At 35.5% G+C, this 16,586-nt stretch overlaps 1 protein-coding gene across 1 annotated transcript in view; it reads right to left on the bottom strand.

Annotated features, from left to right (window-relative positions):
• Positions 1-4,737, bottom strand: part of LOC140230394 (semaphorin-1A-like) — a 70,298-nt gene extending 65,561 nt beyond the window's left edge. The window contains exon 1 of the mRNA XM_072310543.1: positions 4,640-4,737. The gene's annotated coding sequence lies outside the window, so the exon portion shown is untranslated. The remainder of the gene's footprint in view (positions 1-4,639) is intronic.
• Between the last annotated feature and the right edge of the window lie 11,849 nt (positions 4,738-16,586).

Genomic DNA, 16,586 nt, shown 5'->3' with positions numbered 1-16,586 from the left:
TGAAGTACAGTCTCTGTCATAGAGTACAAAATAATACCTTTTAAATGATATACTGGTCACTGCATATAAAGGTACATTTTTGAAGTTATGGTCAAAAGAAGCAAACATTTTCTTATTATTCTCTTTATTTTTCTTGACCTTTAATCGCAAATATCTCCATTTGGCAAATATGGACTTATCGGTTTTTGCGAACAAACTCTTCACTTGTCTAGACACATTACACAATTTTGATCGTGAACTCTGTGCTATTCATGGTAGGCCTATATATCATCCTGATGTTCTTGTAAAGTCTTTTCATTCATTACTACTTTACAGTGAATTTTTCCATACTTTGTCTGTCTGTGTATGCTGCATTTAAAACAGAAAATTAACCAGCTTAACCATTCTTAAAGGGTGTGTACAGTTCTGGTCGAGGTGAGGTTTTAGCTTTTAACGTTTTGCGAGATATTCAGAAACCACTCTATGAGATGTCAAAGAGCATGCAATTCTAAAGGGTATCAAAAATTTATTTGATGAAAATCGGTTTCGAAATGGCTGAAACACCAAAACATCAAAACAAGGTGAAACAAAGAGATCCTAATAAAGTTGTGGCCTGTCGCCTTTTATTATTATTACTTTTTTGGATATCTCAACCATTTCAAAACCAATTTTCATCAAATAAACGTTGAATCCTTCTTAGAATTACATGTCCTTTCAAATTTCATAAAAGGTTTCTCATAATCTCACTTAGAAATGTTCAAAACATGAATCCCTTACCTCAACCAGTGCTGTACAGTCCCTTTAAAAGGACTTCCCTCTATAGATGAGTGCTGTGAAGGAAATATATGGTTCCATTTGATATAAACAAAACAAATACCACATTAACCTTCACACCACAGTTACGGTAGTGAAGCAATCCTAACCTCTAACACAGTCTCAAGGTAAAGCAGGGCTTCACAAACAAATAAGATATCAGTGCAAATAAGTCATAGCCAATAACAATAAAGTCAGAAAATACATCTTGTTTACTTTAGGTGGAGAAAAGAGAGAGAGAAAAAAGACAAACAAATGAATGTTTAATTTCCTGGACACAATGTTTATTTGCATACATCAGTGGTAACAGATGAGACAATGTTACCAGTGGGTTTCCTATGAGTTCATCAGTACTTCTAATGAGCAGTACAGATTAATTTTGTTATTGAAGTAATCTAATAATTCCTCTCTCTCTCTCTCTCTCTCTCTCACTCACTTCCATCCTCCCATCCAAATCAAACAAACTTAATGACCATGTCTTGTCATGAAGATAAAGGCATACAGTACATGACTAGGTCAGATAATGCAGCCAGCAATTTATCAGATGTAAGTTTATTTGTCCTCATCAACCTTCTGACTTCATTTTATACATGTATTTGAACATTGAGAAGGGGTGGTTTGTACAGATGGCAGCTCAAATTTGGCAACAACAAAATCATTCAGATTAATCTGCATATAGTGCTTTTCTTTTCCACTTCATCAAATGCTAATAAAGTGATACACCTTCTCTACAGAGTCTGAAACTATATGTACCAAACCTGCTACTCACTGGAAGTCGTGTAGACTGCTGTTCCTCTGCTGCTAAACTCAAAGTACAGTGGCTCTTATGAGGCCTGGGTGTGGAGAATGCATTATCATGAGTTAGACGTGCCGATACGTCACTAAAGTTAGGTCTTCGTTGCCGATGAGTAATTATGCAGAGGTAGATGCCATATACGATGGTTGTGAGTAACGAGAAAGACACTCTATGTCCTGTCACTTTCTATCTCAAACCAAAAACAGTCAGCCTTTCATTTGCACACACAAGGGAGTCTTCACATCATGTGAATAGATTGTTACTTTGTCTACACCTCTTGGTCAAAAAGCTGCTTTATTCCTAAAATCTGAGGTAGTCTGCATTTCTCATTAGAAATTAAAAAGCTCTCTAAGTTAACACGCAAAAGCTTCCCTTCATTTATGATCTAAGCCTTCATTGTTTAATTTACATGAATGGGTCCACACAAAGTTTGTTTTCTTAAATATTTCTTACCTAGAGGCACAAGGAAATTCATTCTGGTTTAGTGATATTCTTTGGCTGTTTATTCCCTGAGTGTAAACATCACAAGTAAATCAGAAGACAGACAAAGCAGTTTGCTTGAGAAAAGGTGTTGAGATATTTCAAAATTATTGTACAGGGAATTCAAAACTTTGGCAAAACACCTCATGACATTTGTTGTTGTTGTTGTTGTTGTTGTTGTTGTTGTTGTTGTTGTTGTTGTTGTTGTTTGTCTGTTTGTTTTTAAACTCATATCATGTACTATGCCCCTCTATACATGAACATACCAATAGTGGTTCATGTACAAATATGTTTAAGTTCCCTCATTACCAAATGTTTAGTTTGGGTCAAGAGATAATACAGACTTTAAATAATTGCTGAATTGCAGACAAGGTTATGTAGAGCACTGAAATCTGTACAAAAGGAAATTGAGAGGAACCAGTTTTGTTGTGAAGAGTCAAGTTAAGATACTATTTGCTGCAAAGCCTGCAGACCTCCCTCAATGTCAGTGATTCATTGCAATCTATTATCTTCATACTTTACATTAGAGTTATCAAATCACAGTATATTTTGAGAATTACACTGAAAATATGATGAGCTGTACAACTAGAGAGAGGGAGACTATGAAAGCCATCCTACCACAGCTTTGGGGAAGAGACACTTCACAGGAGGTATCAACACAGGCCACAGTGGAGAAATACTCACACAGTACTGACGAGTGTTGTCTTGTGAAGAAAGAAACTATGAAGCCAGCAAAAGGATGAGGTGGTTAGGCAAGGTAAGGGGAAGTCACCTCATTGCTATCTCTCAGACATCAGTAGTCCTTTGGGGTTACCTCTGGACCTACCCTCAACTTGGCTTGACGGGAAATGGATGTGGAACGTTAAGAGTGCTCAGTAGGAATGAGTGTAGTATTGAATATGGTATGCTACCAGCCCGGGTGTCCATCTCCAATGCAGAGATTCATGATTATTTCATAAACTGCTCTGGTTAGGATGTTATAAACAAACACACAGTCTACATGCATGAATAACCAACACTCCCTGTTGGTTGACTTAAATGCCAGGTATTAAAAGTGAAATACATGTATGAAATTCATTGAAGTTAGTTAGCAACTGGAAAAATTACTGTTTTGTAGAGCTCTGCCAAAAATATGCACATCTCATCTTTTTAAAAGATTAACCCGTTGAGGAAGAGTCCCGAGTAAACTCTGGCAGGTGTCTATGGGAAATGCATGTTGTAGCAAAATCAGTCCGTCCTCGACGGGTTAAGCACATGAGTAGTGACACCATTAAAACCACTACTCCGCCAAAACTATAGCACATCACTCACATCATTATCATTGTATGAAAACTAGAGTGTTCCATTCACAAAATGATGACTTGGAATATAGGCCTATTGACAATTTCTATGGCAACATCCCATGCTTACAATCTTCTGAGAACTACAAAAATATGTCATATGACAGAGGACATATTATCTACTTCACTTGCAACTTTCACAGTGGATTGCAATGCATTAAAAAACATTTAACACAAGGCATTTACAATCATCATTGACAGTTGGTATCAATATACAGGATCAGGCTATATTGCAAGGGGAAAGGTAGATTGATATTGTAGATCGATTATGATGTCTGAGGATCAATAGAGAGATGGAAATGTAACAATGAATACGTAACGTTGTGTGCCAAGGTGGAAGAAGTAAAAGAAGAACACTTATGTAATACTGGTGTCGATATCAGTCTGTCTACATTTTAACCAATTTAAGAAGCTAACATGGAAAAAAAAAAACCCAGACACATCAACACATAGTAAATAGGCTAGACAGTACAGTAGCAGTGAGGATCAATATGAAAGGTTACACATGCTAATTTCACTTGCATCTTTAAGATTTAAATTGCAGTATCTCTTGATAGAGAAGAAGAAAAAATCTTCTCGCTGAATTTTCCTTGCCACAGCTTTCTCTCTATTCTTCCCTCTCTCCATATCTTATGCGACTGTAATCAGCTCGTTTGTGATGTGGTAATGAGAAGTAAAATCATTATGTAACAGAGTGATAGATAACACAGCTTTCTCTAATGGATGCTAATTACTTCACACAGCTGCAATGCACACAGCCCATGCAAACACAGATATTTCTTGTTGGAATATATGCATGTATGTATTCTCAGTTTTCAAATAATGCTACTGACTCTGCTGGAGTGTCAGATACTACATAGTCATTTGTTGAATCTTACTTGCTTATCAATTCATGACCTACATACATTACAGAGCTAAACAATCCAGACCAGTTTTCCATCTCAACCAGATAACACCATCTCTTCAAACCCATCTCTCGCCCCAAGCTACTTACCCTGGCCTGGGGCAGGGGGACGTGGATCCCAGTAACCTGGTACGAGCTGGGAGGGGCCAATGCGAGCTCTTACACCTAGGTGCGCGTTTGTTGACATAGGGGGACTAGCTAGCGTCTGGTGGGAGCTACTACCCAACACGACAGCCGTAAGTCTGGTAGGGCTTCATCGCCTTCTCACTATCGTGCCCAACAACAAATGATAGAAAAGTGAAACAAATCCGCTATTGGTTTCCTTACCTTCAGATGTTAGCTGAATTCAATGATCAATAGATATCCATAGTGTAATGATGCAGATGTCCATTGAAGTATCTGCAAAACCAGAAATTACAGGCAGCAATAATTGAGTATCATCTGGGACGATATTTCACCCTGTCGAGCCCCTTCGATGCATTGCAGTATCCACAGCACTTCTGTATTCCAAGCCTTGCGTTCCCCTCCCCTCTCTTTCCATTGCTACCTAGCAGTTTCTTAACCATAAGTTCTGGGCTGGTTCATTTTGATAGAGGGGTGATACATTTCGAGTTGCTGAAACACTCTGAATCTAGTCGTCCTTTCAGTAAGGAGTTTTCATGGACCAGCAGTTAGTCTGTAATTGTAACTAGCAAAAACTTTTATTGAAAATTTTATATGATACTGTAGATGAGTATTGCTTCATTTCAGAAACAGAATGTTTCAGGTTTGAAATCCCCTCCTGAAAAAATGTAGCATCTCTGCTCTACTCTCCACCCACAGGGGGCAACCGATAACTGTGTGTACCCTGAGCGTGTGTGCTCTGCGTGTGTGAACAGTGCGTTTTATTTGTGCTGCTCGGCGGAGAGGTCACTGGAGTGGATAATGGGGGAGACTCCTGCTAGTCTCAGATGCAGACACGGATATGGTATAAGGTTTTGATAGTGTATTGTATCTATTCAGTAGTACATGACATCACATTTTTTTTTTACCATTTTCATAGACAGGACTGATGTTTGGTGCCACATAGCCGACTTGTAGTGATAGACAATTTTTGTGTTCCACTAGGCCTACTTCCATTTCTGCAAACATTTTTGTTTACAATCCTTGCTTCTGCTATTCGTCTCAGTCTCACCTCCCTGCTTCTGCTTAGTCTCGCGATCATAGTTTGAGCACGGACCTCTGTTGTAGGTCCATGGTTTGAGCTTGCCTGTTCATTAGACTGGGCCCTGTTGCTTGAAAGTTGGAGTCAAAACATCAAACATATAACTCAAACATCAAACATAAGTCTCTGAATAATCAACTCTGAATGGCTGATACCTGAACTGTGTTTGATCCGACTGCTTTTTGCATCTTTTTATGCAACAGGGCTCTTGCTCATAACCAAACTTTGTTGTCACAAGAGTCTCATTTTCAAAAGTTGATGTTTTTAAATGAACAACACTTTAATGATACAATAATGGTATAATTTCTTCACTTAGTAAAACTAATGAATAAAACAAATTGATAATGCATAGATTATTTTGTTTTCTACCATTTCATAGTATCCTCTTATTTCCCAGGTCAGTTACTTAAAATTTTAATGCAAAACAATGGTTAGAATAGCATTTCATCATGTATGGCCTTAAAAATCAAGACAAAGCACTTTCTTTTAATGACTACCTATCTAATTTTGAATGAATTAAAATCATGGTCTAATATTATGACCAATGTCTGAAATGGATAAATGTAATTTTGACAAAGTTTTTGAATTAATGTGTGATCATAACAAATGGCTCAGTGGAAAAGGCCAAAAACTCTGAATTGTTAAGTTTCTGGTTCAAGTCTTCTGGTAGCTGCAGTTGTGCCCTACAGGTAATGTTCTTTATCCTCATTTTCTACTCCTTCACACTTTCTAGTTGTCATTCCCATAGTACTGGAAATGGCTCTATAGTCTTGTTTACTGCCACTGGCCATGTTATAAAGACTAATCCAAACAAAGTAAAGGAGATGAAAAGTTGATTTCAGTATATTCATCATTGTATTTTTCATCAAAACGTAAAAGGAAAATCAGAAACTTTATATTTAATTCTTTATCCATTGTCTGAAGGAGAGTAAACAAAAAGCAACATAATTTTCAATATTTAGGCCTGATAATTTCACAAAGGACAATAGAGAAACAATGTCAGTGAGGTAGAATACCCATTATCATGCTGACACAGTGTAGGCCTAGTTCAACATATTGAAAACTGTCCATCTCAGCTCTAGATAAGGGTGATCTAAAACATTATTACTATATTTTGCAAGACTTTTTGGTGCCTTTTTTTTTTAATGCTGTACGTTCTGATTTTCCAAGCTAATGTTCTTGTTAATATTCAGTGATATGTTTGCAGACCCTGAGCCCATTCCACTTGCTTGCTGTTTCCCACAGTCTGTGAGTCAAACAGTTGAAATGAGAAGAGAGAGAAGTTGACCCCTGCCAGGTGTACCCCAATGACAGAATGAGAAGCCATGCTGAGCAATGTTAGCCCTCCTGACTCCCCCTGGCTCAGTCTCAAACAAATCAGTGTCTGCTAAATAAGGAGACACAGGTATGGGGCTAACCAGTCAGCCTGAACACCTCTCCAGGTGTTCCATCAGAACAAAAACTTCACCAACTCCTCACCTCTTACCTCAATTCACTGCATTCTTTCACAGGCAATAATTGCTTCATTAACAGAGGCTCTGAAAGCCACATAAACAAACCTGTGTTGTTGCCTCTGAAGTTTCATGAAATGAGTGAAAGACAGTCAGTCATCCAAGCACCAAACCCTCCCCCCCCCCCCCCCCCGCTTACATTAGGCCACAATAATAATTCACCTCACGAATCCTTCATTGGTCTTTCTCCTTTAACAGTTGTTTTGATTCGAATGCTATCCATACACAGTGAAATGGCACTGTGACAAGAGACCGTAAGTAAGATGCTGGTTCAGTTGTGAGATCATTTGGATCTCATGTTTGATAGTCATGACATGGATGTTATAAACTCCAGCCTGCTTGATGGTTGTAACAATCAACTAATCAATACTTAACAATGATAATTTCATGTCATTGAAGTATGCAAAATTTCTCCTCATTTCCATTCTTCTACAACATGAGTCATTTGAAAATAAATGAAAACAAAGAAAAAAATGTAGACCTATCACACAAAAACAATACAAAGAAATATAAATTATTTTCTTTCTTTTGACAGTATGTCATGAGTAAAATGGACAAACTTTCTTCAGATAATGTTTGTTTGTTTGTTTATTTGTTTGATTTATTTTTCTTCCAACACATAAATCAAGATTCTTTTCAGTAATATTACATAAAATATCCGTATACAGATAACAATGTACATGATTCAAAGAAGGAAAATAAATGTATAAATTGATTCCATTAACAAAATATACAGAGTGATTGTATTACAAAATTTCCACATAATTACCTGAGAAATTATTCAGAAGAAGGAATGCCACTATAAGCAAAAGCTTGAACATATGGCAGCCCAGGGACCTATCTACATAATACACATATATTGTTGTATGATAATATATGCTTGATATTACCATGAAGCATATACATCAATATAGCATCCCAACTGAAATGAAGATTAGAATATCTTTAGCCCCTGTTATGCACATGAAAAGCTTGTCTAGGGTCAGCAATGATTATTTGCTAGTTGTATCGGACATAGGGCAGCTTTCACAGTTATGATTAACTGGTCACATGATCATTAAGATGCTGACTGCATTACTATCACTTGTTCAGTGATCTAGCAATATGATCGAAAGTTTTATATCACATTACCCTGCCTTATAATATACTTCTGTAGGTCCCTACAGGAGGAGAAAAAGAACAAACAAAAGGGAATAGAAAGAACACCTGACCTGTTGCACTCCTACCTGCCTTAGTCCCATGTCTGTATCTTTTTTTTTATTCTTTTTTTATGTGCTGTTATGGTGGTATGCTGTGGATTATGCGAAATATAGAACATATTAGTATAATTTTGTGTAAAAGAGAAAAAAACAAGAATGTGAAGCATCCATGCTCAGATCAAGTGGCACTGGGTGTGAGAATAATTAGAAAAAAAAAGGAAGCATTTCAGCAGCACAGCCTAGAAATGTAGTTTGATCCTGGCCCAAAAGTGGTTATCAGTGGTGTTGTAATTTGGTGGACAGGGCAGAAATGAATAGTCAAATTGAGACAAATTGAAGAGACAAAAGATTGAGAAGTGGAAATGGTTCATCAAAACATGTAATACTGGCATAATCCTATTGTATTTCCTTTAGATAAGAGAATGTGAATCTCTTGTGGATGGAGTCTGTGCTAGATAAAGGCTAACTGCAATTTGTATGTGAAAAGAAGTTTGAGAATAAGAATGATTGACAGCAGAAACAAGAAAAAGGCATTCAAGCATGCTAACAGCTCACTGCAAATTTTGGACAGTGATTCATTTTTATATGTAAACTGTCTCCACCTGACACATCTTTGATTGGATACCACTGCTGCTCATCTCACATTTCATTTCTACATGATTGCTCATTGGAACCTCCCCTTTGTACTCTACACTGGAGAATGAACAAAGGCAATCTCAAATGGGTTTCCCAAGAGTTGATAATGACTTACTTGGACTATATAAAAAAAAAAAAAATCAGTCAAGCAGAGAATTGAAAAGAACTATGGTCATTTAATCAGTTTAGCTGTAAGTATGAGTAGGAAGCCATATTTGCATATCCAGTAATTGTGTGAAAACCACCCACCTTGAAATATGAGTTATTGTGACTCATACTTTAGGGTTTGCATGCAACAAACTCACCTACTACTTGGTGAGAAGAGTGGCTATTCATTGATTTCATAACAATGCACTTTACCCTGAGCATGAGTGCTATCTACACTGTCCTCTACTATTTGAACAGTCAGACCTTACCCTTTTTTTTTCAGTGGATATGGGGATATTCCAGGAAAGATACATCCTTATAAAATGTTTGTTAATGTGCATCCGTATGTGTGCATGTATGTGTGTATTACTCTGTCTGTATTTTTCTTTTTTTGCTACCGCTTAGGGAAATTTGCTGTTGTTGTTTCTTGCATTTTTTTTTCTCTATGAGGGGACTGCATTCTACAAGCTCTGCTTTTTAGCAGTCCCCTCCATTTCCAGCAATATTGTTTATGCATTTACCACAGTAACGTTACAGTTATTTGTATCTATGTTGATAATTTACCTGTATCTCTTTTACAATGTTATTCTGTTCATCGCATTGTGGTACTGATTTCATGACGTCTGTGTATATGAGCGTTTCTTTGTATTTCTTATTATTTGTTTGTTGGAAGTGAAATAAATCAACTTGAACAACTTAAATCATTAATACACACCTACTGTCACAACAACTTGTTACTGCATTAACATGTTTGGTTTCATTCAAATCAGCCTTTGATAAAATGAAATAATGATGAAACATGAGAATACCATACTGGTACAGGTAGAAACAAGAAGGGCTGATGCTTACAACACCATTGATATCTTGGTCAGAGTAATAGATGTGAGTGGAGTGTGTAGGAAATGTCTCTTTCCATGATAAAAGATGACAAATATCATCAGTGCAATTTATCTTTATTAACCCAACATACAGCATATTTAATGCACAGGAAGACTAGTGGTCAAAGCTGGGATTTAATGCGTTCATTTGTCTCGTTTTTCCTGGCAGAAGACAAAAGAGTCATATACTGTTCGAAAACGATCCTTATTCTGTGTTATTTTGCCTGGTCTGTTAAAGGAAGCCAAACCCCCAAATCCATGTGGATTCAGAGTGAAAGCAGCTATAGAACACAACATTTGAAAAGATCAAACAATAGAATGGGGAAAAGGACTCAGACAGTCATATATTCATGTTGGGTATAAATCTACACTCAGCAAAAACAGAAAGTAAACACTTTTTCAACTTCATCTTTCTCATAGATTATTTGGCTAATGTTAATGTTTTATATACCGTGTTAAAGGTAATTTATTTGGCTATCAACCTAGCAGGTCAATAAAGAGAGAAGAAGCAATCATAGTAACAAAGATGATAGAAATTTGAAATGTTATTCCAAATTAAGAAAATCTGAAATAATATTTGGTTTTTGAACTTGTCTCATGAATTCTTAAATTCCTTAATTAAAAAAGGAAATAAAGAAACTCTGTCCATTTTATCACCTTTGTGGCTTACTCCCTATGCCCTTTAAACTTTGAGTTGACAAAAATTTCCCATGTTCCCCCTTCAGTTTCCCCACTATGTTTTATTTGAGAATATGAAGAGAAACAAGGGAACGAAAACATATTTCTGCTGTTTCATTCATGTCTCTCATTGCATTAAATTGATCTTTTGTTATCATTGTTATCTTGAAAGGCATTTACATATTACAAAATACAAAAGACATAATAATCAAACAACATAAAAAGATGGCTAGAGTTATTACAGGAGCTGATGTTCGAATTCCGACTTAGGTAATATCAAATGAATTGACATGGGTACACATTGAAAAAAGGTGAAGTTTCACAAATGGAAAATGGTATACCATGCTCTAAATATTGAATCACCGTGCTATTTGTCAAACATGTTTGTCCAGTTTCATTCATTACATAGTCACAGAACTAGAAGTGCAGTTAATATGGGTCTGATCTTGCCAAAAATCCGGACACAGATGGGGAAAACGGAGATTCTCCCATGAAGCAGCCTTAATCTGGAACCAGCTCCCAAATCATATTAAACAGGCATCTTCAAAACAAATTTTTACTAATCTGTACTGGAGGGGATAGTGAGACAAATTTGAGAATGAGCAAAATATTTGGGTTATTGGTTTATTTGATACCAAATTGTTCATTATCTGATTTTGTTTCTCTTTATTTCATTCTTTCATGTGTGATTATTTTGTGTGGCAAATGTTTTGTAGTTAAACGTATGTCTCGGTGATTTGAAAGACAAGAGTAACAGGAATATTGTGTTATTTAAGTGTAAATGATATATTTTGTATTAGTATTTTTTCAGATTAAAACTGTGTTATTTAGAGTGAGATATAAAATGTGATAGTGATCACGACCGCAGATGTAACATTGAGAGAATTTTTATTCTTTTTTTCATCCATGATCCTTGGTGTTTTATTTAATAGTATGACGTATGTTACATAACCCAGGTTTATCAAATGATATTCGGTAATGTATAGTTAATGATAATGATATGATTTTTTTTTTAAGAATGTTTATATGAAATGTATTTTTTGGGGGGGCTTAATGAATTATGTATTTTATTTTTTCTTTTGTTTGACGGCATTTTCATATACTTCTTTATTTTCTCAAACAATGTTAAATTAAGGTGGATATAACAAATTTTATATTATCGGATATGATACTGATTAAGGTTGAAACAGGCTTTTTTTCCCCTAATATGTTATGTTATCTCAGTTGCGATGAATGAAAGAATGGTATTGTGAGCAGCTTATTTGTGTTTATTCAGCTTGCCTGTCTTTAAAGCTCCTGCCATAGTATAATAACTTGTAAAAGTGTATAAATGTATGTGTTGATTGTTTTTGAGAAAGATAGATTTTATATCTTTTTTTGATGAATTTATGATTATATGTAATATGATGTGAAATGAGGAATGATGGATTATGCAATATATACATGTGGTGTAACCTAGGCACTTATATTTCTTTTCAATCATTCTCAATTATATCCCAACATATCATTTCTCAGTGAATTGCAATGTTAAAGATGAAGTTATTTATGTATTTTTCTACCTCCGCAATACTCGACTATCTGGCCATGTTGTAAGTGTACCATAATTGTATATTATGTTATTTTTTTGATGGGTCTACAATATATGTATTTCGTGATGTACAGTACTGTATGTGTAGGGCCTCTGAGAATAACAGTGTTCAGCCACTGACAGAGCAACCCTACTGAAACAAAACAAACAACAAACAAATATTAATTTCATTATGTCAATTTCTGCAATTTTTACTTTTGTGCCTTGGAGGACAAAAGCGAATGTGTTCACTCATGCATAAAGTTCCCCTTCATACAAACCTGCCAGGCTGAAAGCCAATTAAATAACCTTTAAAATGGTATATGACACAATTATTTTCATGAAAATCTTCTCTGAAAAATATGAACTGGAAAAAATGTTCACTCTCTGGTGTTTGGTTTTGTTGTTGTTGTTGTTGTTTTGTTTTTGTTTTTTTTGTTTAGTGTATTATAACATAAATCTAAACAGTGTGGGCACATAAGTTCAGTGTTGTTGCTATATGAATACATTGAATGCTTCTTATAGCTACAACAAATTCAATGTCATTTCTTAATTGAGGAGTTTATAACATAAATTTAATCTCTTTTTATGATACATGTATTGCGACATGGTCACAAAACATCTGATTGCACATTACTATGCATGATGATAATAACAGAAAAAGTGTGGTATGAGCAAAGCATAAATAAAACTAGCAGTAATAAAACAGCACCTTGGAAATTATCTGAACTATGTGCAGATTATCATGCAATGCCTTTTGCTCCCAACATCAAGTTTGATCACAAATGAAGAAAGAAATTCTGCAAATTTAATCTGATTCTTTATGATCTCATTATAAGTGAATCCTATAGTTTTCATCCAGGCATATACAGAGTTAAAACTTTAAACACACATTTTTTTTTTCCAGGATTATTATATGAGACAGCCAGTCATCTGACATCAAGTTAGCATGCAGTCAAACAATTTGGTCTACCATCAATCAGATCAACATCAGATTCTGTGTTTCCAGATTCACCCACACACTGCAAGAAACTTCCAATATCACACAGCTAACATATCATTATGTTTTACAGTGTTATAAGAGAAAGACAAATAAAGCATATCAAATAATCTCTGACAGCGAATTATATTGCACTACAAGTCCTTGATAGTGCTTATACAATAAATACACAGATAAACAAAACACTGTGACTGATGTTTTTGTATCATTAGTTCCTTCTTAGTATCACATTATCTCTATGGTTTTTGTCTCTTGTCCTAAACAAAATATTCTCCTTCATTGTCTTCCCATATGGCATGACGTCATGTCAATTCTGTTTTAGGGGATTTTGTGTGTGTGTGTGTGTGTGTGTGTGTGTGTTTGTTTTTTTTTTTTTTTTTTTTTTTTTTTTATTCAATCACCCTGCATAAACAGCAACATAATCAATCAAGCATAATAACAAGAATGTATAATGTACAGTCATCATAAACACTCGTTGGGTCTTACATTATAAACACGCACAAGCACACATACACACACACACACACACAGACACACACACAAAAGGTAACCTGCACATTTGTATGCATGTGCAGTGCACTCCTGTTATATATAACACTGCTTTAACAAAATTGCGGTTACAACGAAGTAAATATTTAGGCTCCAACATCATCAGCTCTATATTCTTTATTGTTTATTTGTTCGGTTATAATGGAATTTGGATACAATGAAAGAAAGTGACCGTCCCAAGCACTTCATTACAAAGGAGTCCACTGTACAAAGTAGACACTGGTACTGACATGCACAGCTCTCATATTCTCACTCTTGAATCTCTCTCTCTCTCTCTCCCTCTCCTAAGCTGTTTCTAGATGCTAATACAGTATCTCATTGTGCTAATGAGGTCTCCATCAACATCATGTGATTACTTGGGATGGAGGTCTCTTTCATTTTTTTTTTTTTTTTATATCATAGGTTACAGCAATCACACGTTTCATTCAAGATTAGGAAATAAAAAGTGTTTTTAAAGATTTATTGATCCATACTAGAAAAGTTATGTATGTAGGATTATACTTTGGACATAGCATTCCTTTTCCATCATGCCCCATCTATGATATCATGTTTGCTTGACTAAAAAAAAAAGAAAAAAGAAAAGAGCCATATCATATATAGGTTTCAAATCATACCAAACATTAAACAAACAAAAAATCCCCCAAATAGTTTGGGGTATTGTACCATGCTTGTACAGAACTGTTGCCAGTGTTCTCATGGAGTGACCAATATCGCATTACTTGGCAGAAATCGCATAACTTGGCAGAAATTCAGTGCGAGCTGCTAAAAATAATCTCACCTACCAGTGAACATCAGCCTTCATCTCCATGATGGGAAATTACATGGAGTTGTCAATGGTTTGAAGGAAAATGCTTTCAAGCACTTAACAAGTTTCATGTCTTGTGTGCTGTATGCCCCTGTGGAAAAATTCACATCCAGTCTTGCACTCTCTACCATGGAGTAATGAATGTGTTATTTTTAAACTAGGCTTACACTGAAGATAATTGCAATGCAAGAGGATTTCTTGTTTATGTGACTTTTTGAGTGGATAGAATAGTGCATCATTTCATACCGTATATATGCGAGTCCTTAATATCTCCCTTGATATCCCACAAACGAAGGCACAGCATGAAATGTGACGATCATTATTTATATCATGGTGTCTGATAAGACACAAGAAGCATGCAGTGTGTAGTATATGGGCTGCTTCTAAACAACACTGTCTGATGGGCATCATAAATGAATTCTAACTACTGATACTGGGGGAAATTGTTTTCACTGAACTGCCTAATGTTTCATGAGAGATGTTCAGATACTGTTTTGTTCAAGACTGTTTAGTGAGTGCAATTTCCAATAAAGGGTACAAGAGAATTCCATATAAGTTTATAGAGTCTGTGATGTGACTGAAGACTGATGTACTAGATAGAATACCTTTTGGTAATCTATCAATTTTGATTGACAGCTTCATTTTCTTGCCATATGGATGTTTCCCCTTTTCATCCCCTTTTCATAAGGGCTAGGTGATGTGGAAAAGCTGACAATAATGAGGCATATGATGTGAGGCTTTCCAGATGACAAAAAGATGTGTTCATAAATGAGTTTAATGGTGAATGACACATTTATCATGCCTCTGAAAGCAAGGTAGAATTCTGTTTAGAAAATGACATCTTATTTTTTAGATCATGAGTTATCTGTAATGAATGGTTTGCTTTCTATAACACATTTGTGGAGCTTCATCTTTTATTCTCTTCTGCCAATAAACTTAGCACTCTTTCATAAAGGGGCATGACACATTAAAATTATGCATTAATGAATTGTGTCTATGAATTATGTATCTAATATATATGGTATGTTTTAAAAGATGAACTGTTATCTAACGGTAATTATAGCATATGACCTTATATCCCACAGTCTGGCACATAGTTTCAAAAACAAGACAATTAAGGCAAGAAAAAAGTTCTGAAGAGAAGAAGAATAATTGGAAGTGTGAATGTATCAATCTGTCCAATGTGGGTCTAGGGCAATTACCCCCTGGGCAATTACCCCGCACCCTTCCCCTGGCCCTAATCCTAATCCTAATCCTGAACCTAACCCTAACCCTAATCCAAACTCCTAACCCTAAACCTAACCCTAATCCTAATCTTTACTCTTACCTTACCACTAACCAGTATTTGGCCGGGGGGTAATTGCCCTCCGGGGGTAATTGCCCGGATACGGTCCAATGTGTACCTCTGGTTACAGTTTGTTATTCCAAAGATTTGTTTTGCCAAAGGTTCATTAATCCAAAAAATAAAAATAAAAATAAAATATTGTTTGCTTTTTCCAAATGTTCTCTATTCTGAAGGTTATGAATAAAAATTAAGATAAGGTTTGCGATTCTGAAGATTTGTTGATCCAAAAATGAAATAGGGTTCGTAATAACAAAGGTTTGTTTGTACTCACCTTCTTTCCATTTTCCAATAAACAAATCTTATTTCACTTTTGGATGAACAAACCTTAGGAATGAAAAACCTTAATTCACTTTCAGATTAACAAACTTTTTGAATAACAAACCTTATTCTATTAAGTTTTCTTTTTTTGATGTAAGAACCTTCAAAATAACACTACCAATGCTCAGATTATAGAACGAACATGGAGGTATAGGGATTTTGTGTGATTGAGAATAACAAACCATAGAGGAATAATGAGCCTTATTTGATTTTCAGATTACCAAACCATCAGAATAATGAGCACCACCCATATCTCTATAGACTTAGCAAATTACTGTACAGAATGTATGTAGTCATCAAACAATGTTCACCATATTAAAATATTGTCATCTTCCTGGTGTGTATACATAACATGAAGGATACAATCAGAATCGCCATCCATGTGGAACGCAACAAACATCTGAACTGACATGGTCCACTTCATTTCTTTTTACTGA

Source organism: Diadema setosum, chromosome 7 (genome assembly GCF_964275005.1).
Source record: "Diadema setosum chromosome 7, eeDiaSeto1, whole genome shotgun sequence".
NCBI classification, from domain to species: Eukaryota; Metazoa; Echinodermata; class Echinoidea; order Diadematoida; family Diadematidae; genus Diadema; species Diadema setosum.
This window is presented reverse-complemented; position numbering and strand designations above follow the sequence as displayed.